The following is a 21,260-nucleotide window of genomic DNA, read 5'->3' on the forward strand; positions in this document are numbered from 1 at the left end:
CATACATTTTTAAAGGAGTACAGGAAAATGGAAAGAAAACTTTGATTACCGTTAATCACAACATGGAAGAAATAAGCAGTCTTGCTATGGATAAGACAAGGTGCAAGTCAGCACTGGTGGGATGTGCTTTTTGGATGGTAACCCACTGCAACTGACAATCTAAATACATTGTGTCACCCCGTTGTTGTTCTTCTAATATTAGTTAGTATTAGCTTTGTGTTGGCTATTAGGTTATTTGTTTGGAATTGGAGGATGTTACAGCACATAATGATTTTGACCTCTCTATCAAATGCACATGGTAAAGCACTGAAAGGTACCTTTCACAGGAGTGGTCAAAAGAACTTGTATGTTACGTAACAGAATTTATTAATTTTATAGAAAAGGGGGGACTGATGCAAAGAGTTAACCAATGTACAGGGGGGGGTTAGGGTTAAGCCACTTGCTTAACAATGTTATTGCTTGCCCATACTCAACAGACATCTATCATGCTCATTATGCCATGCTAGAACAGGATGGGAGGACAAGGCTACTGATAAGAGGAAGGAACAGTAACCTGGCTCCTGCTTTCTGGGCCCTGAAACCGACTAAAGCCAGCTTTGTGGTCTGGACAATGACAAGTCACCAGGGAGCATGCGCAACTATTCAGGGTAAAAAGTTTAAGCTGAGGAAGACTCATTTACTTGATCTTGAGACTCTTGCCCACGATCACCAGGAGTTACTGCGCAGATGCAAAAGACCTTTTAGCTTATTAAAATACGAAGCGGGGATAGGACATGAATATGTATAGGCATGTTGTGTAACCTAATGAATATGTATAATTTTATAGAATAAATTAGGGGAGAGATGAGGTGGCACCATGTATGCCTTTGGAGCAGTTGTCCCCCACGCGCCTCAGCGCTGAATAAAGCATACCTACGTTACAACTTTAACGAGTTGTGGAGTCTATCCACATATCACTTCCACACCTTTCCCATTTGGGTGAGCCTTGGAGCTGGTGACGCAGGCATCATCTCAAGGGAGACACCTAAAATTAGGGTTAGGCTTAGCATTCAGAGATCCAAAAAGTCTATAGCTGCAGGACACTGGGGCTAGAAAAGTCATGCCAAGAGGAGCATGGCACAGCACCAATGTTACTCCTTACAAAGCATTCTTATACGGGACAGCCATGGTGCAAGGGATGTAGGTCCCACCTCTATGTTACCAATGCAAATTAGAATTAGGGTTAGCATTCTGAGGTCCAAAAACCCTATACCTCCAGGGAACCCTGGGCTGTTTAAGGCATGCCAAGAAGTGTGTGGCACAGGACCAGTATTACTCTTTCCAAACCATTCTCTTTTGGGCAAGCCTTGCTGCTGGTGATGTAGGCCTCATCTCTAGGGAGCCGGCTAAACTTAGGGTTAGGGTTAGGGTTAAAGTTAGCATACAGAGATCTGAAACGACTATAGCTCCAGGGGTACTACTGCTCTAAAAGACACACCAAGAGGAATATAGCACAGCACCAATGTAACTCCTCCCTCACCTTTCCCATTTGGACGATCCTTGGTGCTGTGGAACGCTCCTCTTTGCATGCCTTTTACAGCTCCAGTGGCAGTTCATCTGTAGTCCTTTTGGATCTCTGAATGCTAACCCTAATTTTAGGCGGCTCCCTAGAGATGAGGACTATGTCACCTGCAACAAGGATTGAAAGCTGGTGCTGGGCCTCTTCTGTACATGGTGAGCTTTGCAATGGTGCCACCTGCATTGCTGTCATTCCTTGCTTTCCCACCTCAAAGTCCATTTGAATCCAACCTCTGCGGCACTCGCTCTCAGCTTAATAGCAGCAGAGTGACTAGAACACGAATGTTTGGTCTCTGCTCCCACAGCTGAAGAGCCAGGAGACAAAGCTGGTGCTTTGTCTCATCTGCAGACAGTGAGCTTTGGAATGGTGCCACCCCCATTGCTGTCGCTCCTCGCTTTCCCACCTCAAAGTCCAATTGAATCCAGCTTCTGTGGGGCCGGCTCTCAGCTGCCTAGCCGCAGAGTGAGTGGAGCATGAACATTTGGCCTCTGCTCCCACAGGTGAAGAGCCAGGAAAGAAAGCTGGGCTGGGCCTCTTCTGCGCAGTGAGCTTTGTATAAATGCCACCCCCATTGCTGTCACTCCTTGCTTTCAACCCACAAAGTCCATTTGAATCCAACCTCTGCGGATCCAGCTCTCAGCTGCCCAGCAGCAGAGTGAGTAGAGCACGAACGTTTGGCCTCTGCTCCCACAGCTGAAGGGCCAGGATGGAAAGCTGTCCACACAGTGAGCTATGCAACCATGCCACCCGCATTGGTGTCGCTCCTCATTTTCCCCACCTCAAAGTCCATTTCATAGAATCATAGAATACTTAGGGTTGGAAAGGACCTTAAGATCATCTAGTTCCAACCCCCCTGCCATGGGCAGGGACACCTCACACTAAACCGTATCACCCAAGGCTCTGTCCAACCTAGCCTTGAACACTGCCAGGGATGGAGCATTCACAACCTCCCTGGGCAACCCATTCCAGTGCCTCACCACCCTAACAGGAAAGAATTTCTTCCTTATATCCAATCTAAACTTCCCCTGTTTAAGTTTCAGCCTGTTACCCCTTGTCCTGTCACTACAGTCCCTAATGAATAGTCCCTCCCCAGCATTCCTGTAGGTCCCCTTCAGATACTGGAAGGCTGCTATGAGGTCTCCATGCAGCCTTCTCTTCTCCAGGCTGAACAGCCCCAACTTTCTCAGCCTGTCTTTATACAGGAGGTGCTCCAGTCCCCTGATCATCCTTGTGGCCTCCTCTGGACTTGTTCCAACAGTTCTATGTCCTTTTTATGTTGAGGACACCAGAACTGCACACAATACTCCAAGTGAGGTCTCACGAGAGCAGAGTAGAGGGGCAGGATCACCTCCTTTGACCTGCTGGTCACGCTCCTCTTGATGCAGCCCTGGATACGGTTGGCTTTCTGGGCTGTAAGCGCACACTGCAGCCGGCTCATGTTCATTTTCTCATTGACCAACATCCCCAAGTCCTTCCCTGCAGGCCTGCTCTGAATTTCCTTTTTGCCCAACCTGTAGCTGTGCCTGGGATTGCTCTGACCCAGGTGTAGGACATTACACTTGGCATGGTTAAAGTCCATTTGAATCTAACCACTGCAGCACATGCTCTTTACTCTCCAGTAGCACAGAGAGTAGAGCACAAACATGTGGCCTCCGGTCCCACAACCGAAGAACCAGCAGGGAAAGCTTGTGCTGGGCCTCTTCTGCAGACAGTGAGCTTTGCAACGGTGCCACTCGCATTGCTGTTGCTCCTCACTTTCCCAGCTCATAGTCTATGCGAATTCAACCTCTGCAGCATCTGCCCCCCCTTTTCTTTTACCTTTACAAATTCTTTTGCTATGTGACCCCGTTTTGCTCATGAGTTCTCACCATTTTCAACTTGCTGTCTAATCTTGTGTCTTTAGCGAGCTTTGCGAATTCGTACAGTTATATACACATAGCAACACCTATGATTTGCGAAAGCAAATACCTATATTTTTTTTCACATTTATAAGGCAAAAGTGAGGGAATATCCGCTTTTGCCCGAACACAGCCAAGCGGAGGCGAAGCTTCCCAAAGGGAACAGAGCCGACTGAAGGGACTCCAGTGGCGCTGGAGCCTCCCAAAGAAGACGGAGCCGCCCGAAGGGAGCCGAGCGGAACCGAAGGGAGCCGAAGGGAGCTGAAGCCAGCCGAAGGGGGAGTAGCTGCCCGAAGGGACCCAAGCAGGCACGCTCCCCCACAGGCACACACATGTACTGCATGCGTGTTCTCACAGGCAGGCACATACGTGTGCAAGCACACACACCTGGGCGCAGAGCCTCAACGGCTCCAGCTGTTCATGGCCCTCCCAGTGCTACAACACGTGTGTGCACACACACACAGGCTCAGACACATGCTTGCATGCGTCCATCAACTCCCAGGACACGGGGAGAATGAAAAACCCAACAGTTTCACCGGTGACTTCAAAGAACTTCTTCCTAACGTTTAATCTAAACCCAAACTTGAATCTAAACCTAATGTCAGATCTAAACTCTGTCAGCTTAAAACTGCTCCCCCTTATCCTATCACTACAGGCCCCTGTATAAAGCTCCTCTCCAGATCGCTTGCTGTCCCTTCAGACAGTGGGAGCTGCTCTAAGGTCTCTCCGGAGCTTTTGCTTCTTCAGGCTGGAGCACTTGGTCTTGTTGAACTCCATGATGTTCACCGTTCGGTGTCAGAAGCAGCCAGGTGCCTGCAGCATCCTGCTCCATGGGTAAGGCCCACCACGCTGGGGCTCAGGGCACTTGGGGGACAAAGAAGAGCAGATTTTACTCTGATGACACACAAGCACTGGTAAAGCTTGGCCAGGTTCTGGGATCACTGAAGTGACAGCAAGGACATAATAGCAATGTCACAACAGCCACTAGGGAGGGAGTTGGAACTGAGTGAGCATTATGCTCCCTCCCAACCCAAACCACTTGGTGAGTCTATGCTTCTATGAACATCAAAGAAATAAGAGCTGGGAAATAACAGCCGAGAAAATAACAGCAAGGAAATAGCATCTAAGGATATAGCCAAGGAAGCAACATCAAGGAAACCCTCAGCAATTCATACATGGAACAAGAGCTGAAGTCGGCACCAGCATTGCAACCATCACACTTACATTAGGTCAAAGATCACCCCATCCAACTTTGAGTGCTTCCCAGCAATGACCTGAGCCAGGGCCGCCTCCTGTAGGGCAGGGATTGGAGAGGTGAGAAGCAGGCATGGGGCAGGAAACTGGTAGAGGGACAGAGCTGGCGTCTGCTCCTGCCCTTACCTCATCCTCGACCCAGTCAGTATCCTTGCTCCTGCTGCACCACTTGGGCCACAGCTTCTGAAAGCACCTGGAAACAGGCAGGAGCAGAAGGATGAGAAGTGAAGGATGAACTCCTCCAGTGCTGGAGGAGTTGGGGGGGCTCTGGGCAGGGCTGGGCGCTGCTGGAGCAGAGCATGTTGGGTCAGGGCAGGAGTTACGCTGCAGGCACCTTCTGCTGCTGCCTTGGGGATCCTCGGTATGTTTCTTGGAACAGACCTTTTGACAAAGAGACAGAGACTCAGAACATGGGGGTTTCCACATGGAATTGTGCAGCATGGGGGAGCTGGAAGGTTCTTCCTCCAGCCCAGCACCTTCTACACATGTGCAAGGCTGTGCCAACAGCCACGCCGATACCAGGGAAGAAAGGGTTAACATTGTGCCTGTTTGCTTAAGCGGTCATTGTGCTTAGTGGAGCAGAACCCTAGGAGTCAAAGTTGCTAGAATGATGAAGCAGAATTGTAGGAGTTACAGCTGCTAGGCAGAATTGTAGTAGATAAGATTCATAACTTAACATTGAAGACAGTGCTTGGCTGGCACTGCTCTGCCAAACAAGTCCTTGGCTCACCTTGAAGCAGTACAGCACCAGAATTGCAATAGATGTGATGAGGGTGATGAAGGCGGACAGCAAGAGCACCAGCAGCAGCCTGTGGCCAGAGGTGTGCTTGGCCACCTCCTGGGAGAAAAGGAGAGCGCATTAGGGTGGAGAGGAGAGGAAAAGGAGGCCCCTTCCATTCCCACTGTCCACACACATACACACACACAGAGCAGTGCCCCACTGTCTCGTACCATCTCTGCAGATTCCCTGTCCATGTCCTTGGCCTGGGCACAGGGATGCAGGGTGCTGGCATCCTCCTCCCACACATACTGCTCCATGAGCTCAGAGGGCTCCGGGTCACGCTGCCTCTTGCTCAGCAGCTTCAGGAGCAGCCCTGTCCTCAAGACCATGCTGGCGCAGGCTGGCTGGAGCTGGGGCAGGCCGCAGTCTTCACGCATAGCTCGAGCCACACGTGCCATGAATCTGTGCGGGGCTCGGTCTGCCACCAGTGAGTGCAGGTGGTGGCTGAGCAGGGAGTCAAAGGGGGCTCCTTGCATGGCCATGCTGCCCAGGGCACTGGAGCTGCCCAGTGCTCTCAGGACAGGTGGTTCCTGCTCCTTGTGCTGCCCAAACGTGATGGTACTTGCAGGGGTGCTGGGTGGGCTCCCACCCCAAGAGGAATGCTCTGCTGCAGCCGTGGCCTCTGGAGCACTGCTGGCAGCAGGGGGGCCGTTGTCAGCCAGCAGAGCATAGAAGAAACGCTGAATGGCGCTCAGTCTCTGCTCTGCTCCACTCTCTGCTGCTGGGAGCTCTTTCTCTGCACCCTTGCTGCCCACTGTCCTTTCACTGTCCTGCAGCTTTGGCTCCTTGCTGGTCCCAGCAGAGTCCGGAGGTGGAGCTGGTGCTTCCTCCTGGACTTCTGCCCCCTCCTCATCCTCTATCCCATCAGCTGTGTTGGTTTGTTGGAGGGCATTGGAGTGACTGTGACTCCAATCAGACTGGGCCAGATGCAGGGCCTCTGTTGGGTTTGTTGTAGGGAGCTGTACTGCACGAGGTGCTTGATGGTGGCCAGAGACAGGCGGGATGTCACTGACATTCAGCCTCTGGGCTGCCTCCCAGAGGGTGGATTCTGTCTGGGTCAAGTTCGAGTCAGGCTCGTGCTGTTCCCAGCCTGTGGCTCTTCCTCCCTGCCCTGCTGGCACCTTCTGCCCCTTGTCACTCTGCTCTGGTTGGGCTGTGCTGGGGCTTTTCAGAGTCAGGATGCTCATGACCTTTTGCGGTTTGGTCTTGAGCTGTGCCACGAGCCCCTCTGCCAGAAAAGAGGAATTCCTGGTGACAACAGAGGTGCTCCAGCCCCTGTGCTGAGTGCTCTGCGGCATCCGCACCAGCTCCTTGGTGGTGTTGCCCTCCTGCCTCAAGAGCTGCTGAGGGGAAGGTGCCGACACATCGGGGCTGCTCAGGCTCAGGACAACCGTGAGCGTGACAGTTTTCTGCTCCCTTAGCGAGGGCTCCTTGGGCTGGATCTTCAGCATGGGGCTGCTCTTCCCCTTCCTGCATGGCACGGCTCCCATCAGGGGCCCTGGTGTCTCTGCCACGGGAGCTGTAACACACCAAGAGCACATCAGGGACAAGAAGCTTCCTGGTAGACTCAGGCTCAGAGGGTTCGCTATAGCTGGGGGCATGAGTAGGGCTGTGGGGCAGTTACCGCAGCGGGGAGCACTGGTGCTGCACACGCTCGCGCAGTCAAATCTGAGGGTCCTGCACAGGGTCTCGGTGCTGGGCTTGTACTGGCAGAGGCAGGAGGCTGTGTCGCTGGACAGCTTGCTAAAGAACAGAAGTTGTGCACAAACATTCAGCATCGCCACCCAGGGCAGCAATTCCAAACCAGGCATAGCACAGAAACACATCAGGGGTCTGCTTCTGACTCTGCTGTGGCTCTGGGAAACCTCCCCTCACCCCCGCTGTCCCAGTGGACAGCTTTGTGGTGGTGGGTTCGCTCCCCACGCAGACCTCTTGTCCCAGCAGCTGGGATCTGCTGGAGGTGGGAGTCAGCCCCTGCACACTCACAGTGTTTTCAAGCCGGATGTTCTCAGGAGCAGCATGAGCAGCGTCTGCCAAGTCACTTGTGTGGCACTCAGGTCCCTGCATCAGTAAACACATTACATTTGACGTAGCAGCACCAGCCTCTGCTCCAGGAACAAGCCCAGTCCCTGCTGCTTGTGGTGCTGGTTGCAGGGGGATCTGCTGCTACCTCATCCAGGAGAAATGATGGAAAACCCTCTCTCCCTCCTGCTGTGCCCTGCTCCCACCCATGGCTCTGAACCAGGAGGGATCCTGCAGATCCCACGGGAGACGGATGCAGACAAGTTCAAGTCCGTGTCCCAGCTCCTTGCTGGCTTTGCTGCCGGGACACAGCAGAACTGCTCATCCTTTGCCTGGCTCTACCGCTGCCTCCAGCAGGAGAAGGGTGGGAGAAGGATGGGATTTGCTGCTGGACCTCTGCTTTCCTGGTCACGGGGCACCCAGAGACGCAAAGAAAGATCCATGTTAAGCTGCTAACAAGGAGTGCATACTTACAGTTGAGTGACTGAAGGCAGCTTGAAGAACCACGTGTCCTCGATAACAGACAGGGGGTTATGGCTCAGGACGCTGAAATGATCAAACAACCAAGTGAGCCGGGGGTGCAGGATAGGAGCTGTGGCAGGGGCTCAGTGCTATGTGTGTGAGGAAGGGGCTGGGGTGAAGATTCCAGGCTGGGGCAGATGCTGATGGGCAGATGCACAACATATATCAGGTCCTGACTATCTCCAGCCCAGAGAGCAAAAGCCCAGAAGTGCTGCTTCTGGAAAACACATCATCTCTTTCCTCCTCCTCTCACACCTTCTGGTGGCTTCCCTCCACTTGGACTTCACCTGTTTTCTCATATTCTCACTGCCCATGAGCTTTGTCTCTGTTCCTGCACCCAGCCAGGCAAAGCCCTGGCCTGACAGAGCTGTCATTCAGCACTGCTGCTGCTGCCTCTTTGGGGTATGAGGTGAGCAGAACACTGTGACAAGTGCCACTGCTCTGAGCTACCCTTAGCCCTTGGAACACTCACAGTGTCTGGAGGAACTGCATCCCATGCCATGCCCGGAAGGTGCCGCTCCGGATCTCGGTGATGAGATTTCCCTCCAGGTTTCTGGGGAAACAGGAGAGCACAGAAATGAATTGGGTCTGACCCACAGGAGGCTGGAGTGAAGCAGCACTGATCTGTAGGAAACAGCCCCATCCAAGGTGAGCTGGGAGGAAGCTGCCATTTTCTCTCCTGCTGTTTGTGAACCTGTCCAGGAGAGATGAAGGGCACGTGTGCTGCATCTCTGCCTGCTCCAGGACCCAGCAAGCCTCAAGACTTGGCTCCTGTTCTGGCTGTATTTGTGGGGGTTGGAATGCATCAAAACTGTCAGAGACCATGGGAAGGAGGAACTACCGCAGGCAATTAGGAGTGACCCATCCCTGACTGGTACTTGGAAGATGGTGGAACTGGCAAGGAACAAGAACGTTGGAACTGGAAAGAGGATGTCAATAAGAACATCAAATAGACCTTTCACCTGATGTAACTGCAAGGCAAACACAGATGTGCTTGGCTCATTGCTTGGAAGCATATAAATATCATGTAATCCTTGTAATACATGATCCAGCTGGTACTCAACCTCTGGGTCCGTGCCTTCCATCCTCATGTGCGTTTGCACAAGCCATGGCCCCCATCGTGTTGTGGCCACCAGCCATGCCCTGAGCTCCTGAGCCCGGCTGCTCCTTCAGCAGCAGAAATTGGAGCCCTTGTTCTAAAACTAACTGGAGCTGTTTCCAACAGCAGCAGGTTCTAAATGCAAATGGGCTTCACCAAACACACCAGGAAAAAAACGCCCATAACTCACAGGGTCTCGAGGAAAGGAAGGTTCTCAAAAGCACGCGCCTCGATCGTCTGAATTTTGTTGTAAGATAAATCCCTGTTAACAGGAGAACACAAAATGTTGGTGCCATTTACACTATGCTGGTTCCTCTCAGGTGCTCGTGCACTGGCAGCACAGACGTGCCACAGCTCTCATTTCACGTGGGGTTTCTCTCTGGCACTGGCTTGCAGTGGTGTGTAACTGGGGCTCACGCTCCTGACCGGGGTGGATGCAGCTCAGAGAGGTTCTCCCAGCTCTGATCCCACCAGGTATTTCAGGGCTGATTTTCGTCTCTGGTAACAGAGCAGGTTCTTTATGCACACCCCAAGCACCTCTTGTGTGAGGCTTCAGGGACCGGCTGTATGTCACCTCCCTGCACAGCCCTGCTCTGATGTGTGCAGGGGTCCTCTGGCCTGCCTCTAGAAACCAAAAGGTTCCTTGTCCCAGCCTGAACTCGCTGCCTGGGCTTGTTCTGCTGCAGACAAGGAGAGAGGAACCTCTGTGGGGAGAGTCTCATGGCCGGCTCAGCCAGAATCCCCAGCCCCACCGTGTGGCCGAAAAGGAAGTGCCTGCTCCTCTCCATGGGCGATGGAGAGAAGCTGCACCATGAGCTCAGTCCCAGGCAGCTCTGGGGCACCTGAGCTGAGGGGACCTGAGCTGAGGGGAGACGAATGCACGAGGTTTGCCCTGGAGGAGGTGGCCTTGTGCAGGTCTGTGCAGGGAAAGGGCAACAGCCGCCTGCGCCTGCTTGGACGTGGGGCAATGGGAATGCGGTGCGTCCCTGCGGAGCCTTCCCCTGCACCAAGACCCTGCTCTGCTCTGCCTGCAGCCAGGATACCCGCAGGAATAAAGCCCTTCCTGGGGTGGGCTGGGCAGCAGGGCCAGGGCAGGAGGAGGCCCTGCCCACAGCCATGGGCAGGGGGGTACCTACAAGTGCCTCAGCAGGAGCAGCCCCTCCAGCAAACGCCTCTTCACTGCCCGCAGACTGTTGTGCTGAAGGACCCTGCAAGAGACAGACAAACACAAGCAGTGGCACCCGCGGCTCTCAGGGGCAAAGGAGCTGTCGGGGAAGCAACCCTGCAGCAGCATCACTGCAGCATCTCTGCGGGTCCTGCCAGGGCTCATCACCCTCATGGCAGGAGCAGGCGCTTGCTCCCGGCCTGCTGACCCTGACTGCAGCCAGAGCACGGGTTCCACAGGCCCACGGATGGCCCCGGGGGGCAGGAGGGACACAGCCCCGGGCACTGCTCACCATGGAGCAGCTCTGGGGATTCACACCCCTCCTTGCCTAGCAGCTCGGCCTTGGCTGCACGTGGCAAACACTGGTGCGGTGCTCGGCACAGCCTCGGCCCAACAGTCTGGCAGAGAGATGGTGACCCCGAAACCCCTGCGTCATGTCCAACGCTGGTGGATACTCACAGCTTCTCAGCCCACAGGTATCCCTTCCATGCCTGTGGGTGAATGAAGGCGAGTGGGTTCCCACTGAAATCCCTGTGGAGAAGCCATTGGCAGCGTCACTCCCAGCACCCCCTTCCCCTGCCCCAGGGCCATGGGGTGGCTGCAGGGCTGGCCTGGAACTGCCCCCTCGGCACTGCCCATCAGCCCCCTACACATAGTGTGTCCCTGGAGCCGCTCTTGGGGTGTCACAAGCAGCGCCTGGAGCTGCAGGGCACTCACAACACGGAGAAGGGCTGTTGCTGGTTGGCCAGGGGCACGCGGGTCAGGGCAGCGCTGCTGCAGTCCAGCCAGCTCCCGCGGCAGCAGCAGGGCCCCGGGCAGGGCTCCAGAGGCCAGTCCAGGCCGGGGACAAGGCCCAGCAGCAGTAGCACCAGCAGCAGTGGTGCCATAGCGATGCAGGTCCTGAGCGCCTTTGGTACCACACGAGGCTCCAAACCAGGAGCTCTCGTCTGCGACCAGCAGTGGACCTGGGTCTGTGCTGGCCCTGCTGGCTAGATACAGCATGGGACACCTCACAGTGGAGCAGCGCAGCAAGAATTGCATTGGCCGGCCCTGTGAGCATGCGTCCCCATTGTGACATGGGACAAGCCCCTGCCATTGGAGCTGGCTGCTCTGCCCCACCTGTGGCATGTTACAGACTGGCACATCTACAGCAGGAAAACCTGTGTGCAATAAACGCGTGCAGCACATGTGCATTCAGTACATGCTTGTGCAGTCTGTGTGTGTCTGCCACACGTGTGTGCATGCATGTGTGCGTGAGTGTTGCCCTGTGTGTGTACGTGTGTGTGCCTGTGTGTACACTTTTATACATGTGTGTACATGTGTGCAGAAAGCTTCAGGCCTGATGTGGTGGCTTGGAAACAGAAGTGTCTCTTCCAAGCGTCACTCATAAGTGTCCATGTCACAGCCAAACCATGCGGTGAACTGCTGGCCAATCCCCTCCTCCCTTTGCATGGCAAAGGCTTCCAACTCAAGGGAGTAAACTCCTTCTCCAACCTCTCATACCTTCAGAAAAATGCAGGGTGCCAGAGCACCTCTTGAACCCTGTTCAGCACCAGAACACGCTGTATTTGAGCAGGGATGCAGCCATGCACCCACATCTCACTGGCACCCCCGTGCTTTGCTCATAGGACCTCCAGGCATGGCTTGGTTTTGCTCTGAAGAACAGGGCAGGACTCCAAAAGGCAGAGGTCCAATCAACTCACAGTACACAAAGTGAATGAACAACACAGCAGCTTTATGGGTCTATAATGTCTAAAAACATATTGTCTAATCTAAGCCTAAAGTCAAATCTTCTTTGTGTCTAATCTAAACCTAATGTTGAATCTTCTTCTTGTCTAATCTGAAGCTAATGTCCAATCTAAACCTAATGTCGACTCTTCTTCATGTCTAATCTACACCTAAAGTTGAATCTAAACCTAATGTCAAATCAAAACTCAGGTTAAAACAAATGAATCATGTTTAAACTACTCCCCCTTATCCTATCACTAGAGGCCCCTGTATAAAGTCCCTCTCCAGATCTCTTCAGGCATTGGAAGCAGCTCAAAGGTCTCTCTGGAGCCTTCTCTTCTCCAGGCTGGAGCACTTGGTCTTGTTGAACTCCATGATGTTCGCCATTGGGTGTCACAGTCAGTGAGGGCCTGGGGCACAGTGCTCTCTGAAGGCAAGGGAAAGCAGCTCGTCCCATAATGATGCATCCTCACTGGAAAAGCTTGACTCGGATCTGGCACCACTGAAATGACAGCAAAGACATAACAGCAATGGCATTACAGCAACTGGGGAGGAGGTTGGAACTGCATGAGCTGAACACAGGGCCGGCATCACTGCCATCACACTTACTATTAGTTGACGACCACCTTGTACAAGCCTGACTCCTCCCGAGTGCTGGACTTAGGGCCACCTCCTGCAGGGCAGGGATTGGAGAGGTGAGAAGCAGGCATGGGGCAGGAAACTGGTAGAGGGACAGAGCTGGCGTCTGCTCCTGCCCTTACCTCATCCTCCACCCAGTCAGTATCCTTGCTCCTGCTCCACCACTTGGGCCGCAGCTTCTGAAAGCACCTGGAAACAGGCAGGAGCAGAAGGATGAGAAGTGAAGGATGAACTCCTCCAGTGCTGGAGGAGTTGGGGGGGCTCTGGGCAGGGCTGGGCGCCGCTGGAGCAGAGCATGTTGGGTCAGGGCAGGAGTTACACTGCAGGCACTTTCTGCTGCTGCTTTGGGAATCCTTGGCATGTTTCTTGGCACAGATCTGGTGACAAAGAGACAGAGACTCAGAACATGGGGGTTTCCTCATGGAACTCTGCAGCACAGGGGAGCTGGAAGGTTCTTCCTCCAGCCCAGCACCTTCTACACACATGCAAGGCTGTTCCAGCAGCCATGCCTTTAGAAAGAGCCCTGCATGCCTCCCTGCCCAGCTCCCCTCTGTTCCCTGCCTCTGGAATGACCCAGAGCTCTCCTCATCTCAGCCTTGTTGATGTCTGCCTTTCTCCTCTGCCCATCCCTCCAAGGCTTGTTTTTTGACCTTTCTTGTCTTTCAGCATTCCAACTTATCTCCCCAGGGCTTGTCAAGTATCAAGGCCTCAGAGCTCATTCACACTCTTTTTCATGCAAAGCTTATTGCCTTCACTCCCCACACCTCCCCCTTCTTTGTTTTATATATCCACTACCAACATCTGCTTAATTCTCAATTAATAAGAAACTGCAGAAGCTAATAAAAACTAACAAAACAAAACCTCCTAATACAATCAATTTTTTCACTCATGTGCCTAGCCTAGCAAATAAACAGCTAAAGAACAGTTAGCATTCTGCACTAATGATTGTTTTCGAGCTATATAATGAAAATACAGATACAAATCAATTTTTACAGATCTTAACAAATCAATTTCTTGTGGCTGCAAAAAGCTACTGGTTGTTATACCACCCAGCCATCCCATGTATCCACAGGATTTGAGGCTGCCATTGCCTGGGCTGCTGAGGGAATGACAGACACCATCCAGTTGTCCAACAGCAGTCTGAAAGGACTCGTAGGTGTGGCAATGGACAGGCACAGGGTGTCTCGTCCTGTTGCATTGGCTAATGATACCCAGATGTTCTCTTTTGGCTGGGGGAGAAGCCAGGGTAGTGTCAGTCCTCTTGTGATGAAGAGATAGAAGACAAAGCCGGACACCCCATCGTGCAGGGACCCAACGAGGTCCTTTATCTGTGGAAACAAAAGCAGACCCTCATCCCAGGTTATTAAAGGGAAAGGGCCTTCCCATTTGTGAGTTTCAAGATTACATACTTTAACATGAGCTTTCCCCTGTTCAAAATTCTTAGAACTCCTGAAATGGCACTGTATAGGAGCTCCATCCTCCATCCAGCAAATTAAAAAGTTCAAAATATAACAAACTTCTGCTATGCATTCTTGTGGGTTTAACCCTGAACTCCCCCTTTTTTGTTTCTGCAATGTGGTTTTAAAAGTCCTGGCAGCACAAAAAGGCCCCTTATCATTGTAGACGTTGGTCCAGTAAACAAGGTTGCTTTTCCATGCCCAAGTAGTCTCAGAATGCTGGTCTTGGTTTTAGAAGGCTGGTCTTGGTTTTAGAAGGCTGGTCTTAGTCTCAGAATGCTGGTCCGAGTCTCAGAATGGTGGTCTTGGTGTTAGAAGTCTGGTGTTAGTCTAAGAATGCTGGTCTTGGTCTCATAATTCTGGTTTTAGAATTAGAATGCTGGTGTTAGTCTCAGAATGCTGGGTTTAGTCTCAGATTACTTGTTTTTCTCTCAGAATTCTGTTTTTACTCTCAGAATGCTCGTTTTTGATTTAGCATGCTATTCTTGGTGTTAGAAGTCTGGCCTTAATCTTAGAATGTGGATTATAGTCTCAGAATTCTGGTCTTTAACTCAGAACACTGGTCTTTGTCTCAGAATGCTGGTCTCTAGTCTCATAATGGTGGTCTTAGTGTTGGAATTCTGGTCTTAGATTCAGAATCCTGCCTTAGTCTCAGACTGCTGCTTTTAGTATGAGAATGCTGGTTTGGTGTTAGAAGGCTTGTGTTAGTCTTAGAATGCTGGTCTTTGACTTAGAATGCTGGTCCTAGTCTCAGAATGCTGGTTTTAGTCTGAGAATGCTGGTCCCAGTCTTATAATGTTGGTCTTGCTTTTAGAAGGATTCTGTTAGATTTAGAATGTTGGGTTTTGCCTTAGAATGCTGGTCTCAGTTTGAGGATGCTGGTCTTAGTCTTAGAATGCTTGTGTTGGTCTTAGAATGCTTGTCTTAGTCTTAGAATACTGCTCTTGGTGGTAAAAGGGTGATTTTAGGCTTAGAATGGTGGTCTTAGTCCCAGAATGCTGGTCTTAGTCTCAGAATGCTGGTCTTAGTCTCAGAATGCTGGTGTTGGTCTTAGAATGCAGATTTTATTCTTAGAATGCTGCTCTTGGTGGTAGAAGGGTGTTGTTAGTCGTAGAATGGTAGTCTTAGTCTCAGAATGGAGATCTGGTTCAAGACCATCTTAAGAACCTGAACGTACACAAGACCATGGGACCTGAAGAAATCCATCCGCGGGTCCTGAAGGAGCTGGCGAATGAAGTTGCAAAGCCACTGGCCATCATATTTGAAAAATCATGGCAGACAGGTGAAGTTCCTGATGACTGGGAAAAGAGAAATATAACCCCCATTTTCAAGAAGGGGAAAATGGATGACCCAGGGAATTACAGAGCAGTCAGTCTCACCTCTGTGCCTGGCAAAATCTGGGAGCAGATTCTCCTGGAAGGCATGCTAGGGCACATGAAAAACAACCAAAAACAACAAGGTGCTTGGTGACAGCCAGCATGGCTTTACTAGGGGGAAATCCTGCCTGACCAATTTGGTGGCCTTCTGTGACGGGGCTACAAAAGTGATGGACAGGGGTGGAGCAGCTGACGTCATCTACCTGGACTTGTGCAAAGCGTTCGACACTGTCCCACACAACATCCTTGTCTCTAAATTGGAGAGACATTACTTTGATAGGTGGAGCACTCAGTGGATACAGAACTGGCTGGATGGTTGCACTCAAAGAGTTGTGGTCAACAGCTCAATGTCTGGCTGGAGACCAGTAACGAGTGGTGTCCCTCAGGGATCAGTGTTGGGACCGGTCTTGTTCAACATCTTTGTCAGTGACAGGGACAGTGGGATTGAGTGTGCCCTCAGCAAGTTTGCCAATGACACCAAGCTGTGTGGTTCTGTTGATACGCTAGAGGGAAAGAATGCCATCCAGAGGGACCTTGACACACTTGTGAGGTGGGCTGATGCCAACCTCATGAAGTTTAACCATGCCAAGTGCAAGGTCCTACACCTGGGTCGGAGCAATCCCAGGCACAGCTACAGGTTGGGCAAAAAGGAAATTCAGAGCAGCCCTACAGAGAAGGACTTGGGGGTGTTGGTCAATGAGAAAATGAACATGAGCCAGCTGCAGTGTGCGCTTACAGCCCAGAAAGCCAACCGTATTCTGGGCTGCATCAAAAGGAGTGTGACCAGCAGATCAAAGGAGGTGATCCTGCCCCTCTACTCTGCTCTCGTGAGACCTTGCTCAGAGTATTGTGTGCAGTTCTGGTGCCCACAACATAAAAAGGACATGAAAGTGTTGGAACAAGTCCAGAGGAGGCCACAAGGATGATCAGGGGACTGGAGCACCTCCCATATGAAGACAGGCTGAGAAAGTTGGGGCTGTTCAGTCTGGAGAAGAGAAGGCTGCGTGGAGACCTCATAGCAGCCTTCCAGTATCTGAAGGGGGCCTACAGGGATGCTGGGGAGGGACTCTTCATGAGTGACTGTAGTGACAGGACAAGGGGTAACGGGTTGAAACTTAAACAGGGGAAGTTTAGATTGGATATAAGGAAGAAATTCTTTACTGTTAGGGTGGTGAGGTACTGGAATGGGTTGCCCAGGGAGGTTGTGAATGCTCCACCCCTGGCAGTGTTCAAGGCCAGGTTGGATGAAGCCTTGGGTGACATGGTTTAGTGTGAGGTGTCCCTGCCCATGGCAGGGGGGTTGGAACTAGATGATCTTAAGGTCCTTTCCAACCCTAACTATTCCAAGGTTAAGGACGTGTTTTCATATTGTTCAGCTGCTCATTTGGCTTTGAAATCAGCCAAGTTATTTCTAATTTTCTGATCAGAGTCACCTTGTTGATGCCCTCTACAATACATAATAGCTACTTCCTCAGGTAGCTGAACAGTAATTTCTGTAGCATGTTTAATCTGTTGCCCTTGTGTGTCCAAAAGTACTCGCTCTTTCCAGATGGCAATATATTCATGGACCACACCAAATGCATATTTAGAATCAGTCCAAATATTTATCCTTCTGTCTTTGAATAGTTCCAGGGTTCTCATTAATGCTATTATTTCTGCCTTTTGGGCAGAGGTGTTCCCGGGTGAAGGCTGAGCTTCTACTACCTGTGAAGTGGTGGTAACAGCATATCCTGCCTTTCATTCACCATTTTTCATGAAGCTACTACAATCAGTAAACCAAGAATCAGCATCTTCCAAAGGTTTTTCTTTCAGATCTGGTCAGCTTGAATATACAGTATCTGTAGCGGCCAAGCAGTCGTGTGTTAGTGGTTCTGCCGATTGTTCCTGCAAAAAGGGTGCTGGATTGACAACATTAGTGACCACAATTTCTGTATCATTGTGTTGCACAAGGGTGGCCTGGTATTTTAGAGAAACATGAAGGAGATAACCAGTGGGCTCTTTTCTGTTCCAGGACTGCTGATACAAATGGGACACTAGTACAGTAATTTTTGTCCCAAGGTGAATTTGCAAGCCTCCTCAATATTCATGACAACTGCAGCCACAGCTCTTAGGCATCTGGGCCATCCTTTGCTTACTTCATTCAGCTGTTTTGAAAAATACCCCACTGCCCTCTTAATAGAGTCCTAATTTCTGAGCAAGGACCCCCAAGGCTATTCCTTGTTTTTCATAAGAATATAGCCAAAAGGGTTTATTCACATCTGGAAGTCACAGAACTGCAGTTCTCATTAGCTGTTTTTGAATTTCTAAAATCCCCCTCTGCTGAATAAGTCCATTCCAAAGAGGGATTATTTCCTTTTAAGAGTTCATATAGTGGTCTCACCAGAACTCCATAATCATGAATCTAAAGTCCGCGCCATACAGTCATTCCCAGGAACATCTGGAGCTCCTTGAAGGTCAATGGTCATGGAGGTTTGCAAATGGCTTTTTTTCTAGCAGCTCCAAATTCTCTCTGTCCTACTGTTACTTCATATCCTAAGTGGGAGACTTGGGTTTGAATTAGTTGGGCCTTTTGTTTGGATACCCAATGATTCAGTCCCAGGAAATTAAATAATCCCACTATCCACTGGACACATTCTTCCTTTCTTCCTGTGGCAATTAACAGGTCATCTACATAATGTAACAGAGTCCCTGTCTCAGTGAGTGGCTTCCATGATTCTAGTTCTCATGTTAAGTGATTTCCAAAAACTGCTGGACTGTTTTTAAACCCCTGAGGTAAAAACATCCAAGTTAATTGGGTTTTCCTTCCCGTGTCAGGATTTTCCCATTCAAAAGCAAATAAATTTTGGCTGTCTTTGGCCAATGGTAAGTAAAAGAAAGTGTCCTTTAAATCCAAGACGGTAAACCATCTCTGATTTTTGCCACAGAAAAATGGAGTCAGGCAGAGATCAATGTGATCAGACAAAAGCCATTTATTACAAAGCATCTATCCTTTTTATACTGTTGTCTGCATCTGCTTTGGTGTATTATAATTGGATACGTACACAATAACTTGTCATGTTAAGACAATAACTGGCTGTATTAAGACTGCATACATATTCAATAGCTTGCTGTATTAGCGGATACATATACAATGTAGCACACAGCAACTAGTATACAATTGGCTACATTAAGCGTATGGGAACCTAGCGTTTAAGACTTGCTAACAGGTCACTATTGTCTCTTAGCACATTCCAGTTTCTTCTCATCTTGCTTGCACTGCTACTTTTGCTTCTTTACCCACAGCTTTCTTCACCCTTGGTTCATGTCGAGCTCCACATAGGCACTTGCTGACTTGGGAATGTGGCAATTCTTTGCTAAAAATCCATCCACAGATTTTTATTCAATTTAGTCAATAAATAAACTTATTAGATACTACTGGATGAATATCCTCTGCAATTTTGTTGGTAGATCTCAGACCTTGAACCAATCCACAACTTTTCCAGTCATATTTCTTTACTGGAAAGATAGGAGTATTATACTCCAATTCACATTCATTTAATAATCTATATTTTAAAATTTAACAAAGATTTCTTTGATTCCCTTTGATCTTCTGATTTTAAGGGATATTGTTTTATTCTAATTGGGCTCAGAAGGCTGCTGTACCAGAGGGCTGGAGGAATGGAGGACCAGCGGACAGGAAAGCTGAAGGAGCAGAGGCCTGAAGGACCAGAGAATTGGAGGACCACAGGGCTGGAGGACTGGAGGTCCAGAGGTCTAGAGGATCAGAGGGCTGGATGTCCAGAGGAGTAGAGGTCTGGAGATCCAGACAGCTGCTGTACCAGAAGCCTGGAGGGCTGGAGGAGCAGAGGGCTGGAGGAATGGAGGTCCAGTAGCCTGGAGGACCAGAGGACTGGAGGTCCAGAGGGACAGAGGTCCAGAGGGACAGAGGTCCAGAGGGATAGAGGCCCAGAGGGCTAAAGGACCAAAGGGCTTTTGTTTCAGAGGGCTGGTGGACTGGAGGTCCAGAGGGCTGGAGGAAAGGAGGTCCAGAGGCCTGAAAGCATGGAGATCCAGAATCCTAGAGGGATGGAGGACCAGAGGGGTGGAGGAATGGAGGTCCAGAAGGCTGGACATCCAGAGTGCTGGAGGACCACAGGGATGGGCAAGGCAGGGCAAGGCCATTCAGGAGAAGGTAAGGCAGGGCAAGGGAAGACAAGGCAAGGCAAGGTAATGCAGGGGAGGGCAGGGCAACGCAGGGAAATGCAAGGCAAGGCAAGACAAGGCAAGGCAATGCAGGGCAAGGCAGGGAAAGACAAGGCAGTGCAAGGCAAGGCAGGGAAACGCAAGTCAGGGCAAGGCAGGTCAAAGCAAGCCAAGGCAAGACAAGGCAGGGCATGTCAGTGCATGGCAAGTCAAGGCAGGGCAGGGCAAGGCATGGCACAGCAGGGCAAGTCAGGGCAGGGCAAGGCAAGGCAGGGCAAGGCAAGAGAGAGTACAGCAGACCAAGGCAGGTCAAGGCAAGGCAAGGAAGGGCAAGGCAAGGCAGGGCAAGGCAAGGCAAGGCAGGGTAAGGCAAGACAGGGAAAGGCAAAGCAAGGAAGGGGAGGGAAAGGCATGGCAAAGAAGGGCAAGGCAAGGCATGGCAGGGCAAGGCAAGGCAAGGCAAGGTAGGGTATAGTAGGACAAGGCAGGGCAAGGCAAGGCAAGAAAGGGCAAGGCAAGGCAGGGCACGGCAGGGCAAGGCAGTTCAAAGCAAGTCAAGCCTGGGAAGGGCAAGGCTAGGCAGGGCAAGGCACTGCAGTTACTGCAACCACAGCAACTGTGCAATCACAGCAATATGCACTGCAGGCATTGCAACCATAGGAACAGACACTCCAACCCCAGCAACAGGCACTGCACCCACTCCAACCCCAGCAACAGGCACTGCACCCACTCCAACCTCAGCAACAGGCACTGCAACCTCTCCAACCCCAGCAATAGGCACTGCAGCCACAGCAACTGACACTGCAGCCACTCCAACCTGGCTTGCTGCCCCAGCTCCACACTGAGGGCATTCACAACCTTTTGATCATCAGGCCTCGAGCCCAGTGCCGCAGTAAAGGTGAAGCCAAAAGGGGGTTTGGGCACAGGTTCCCCTGTTGGCAAGAGGGGGCTCATCGGCACCATGTGTTTCCTCTCGCAGGCATCATCTGCTTGGTGCTGCTAGAGGAGGTGCTGGAACTGGTGGGGAAATGCACAGTGCCTTTGGGGCAGGCAGGACAATGAGTGGTGCAGAAATACGTGCAGCTGCACCAAGTTCAACCTGCGGCAATGGTTCCCGCTGAGCAACTGGAACCCACTGACCATCTCGTTCTACCGTGACAGCTACATGGGCTTCTGCTCCTGGCCCCTCTCCCTCCACCATCTGCACCAGTGAGTGCCCCCCCACCCCAGCACTGCATACCCAGCACCCAACTGACCCATCCCTCCTCTCCCCACGCCAGCTGCCGACACTTCTTCAACATCATCAACTAGAAGCCGTGGAGGCTGGCTTGGGGCCAGCACCCCAAACTGCCCCACAACCTGATCTAGTCCAGCCAGCAGTTCCAGCTGTACCTTCAGCAAGTGGGGCACTTGGAGGCCTCGGACAAGCTCATCATCCCCGACATGAACAAGGCAGTGGTGGCTGCCCTGCACAGCACCCAGGAGCTGGTGGAGCCATGCAAGGGCAGCTTTGAGTTCTACAGAGCAGACTTCATGTCTGGGGAGTATTGTCAGCCCTGGCTGCTGGAGATCAACACTG

This window comes from Melopsittacus undulatus, chromosome 6, assembly GCF_012275295.1.
Source record: "Melopsittacus undulatus isolate bMelUnd1 chromosome 6, bMelUnd1.mat.Z, whole genome shotgun sequence".
Classification (NCBI taxonomy): domain Eukaryota; kingdom Metazoa; phylum Chordata; class Aves; order Psittaciformes; family Psittaculidae; genus Melopsittacus; species Melopsittacus undulatus.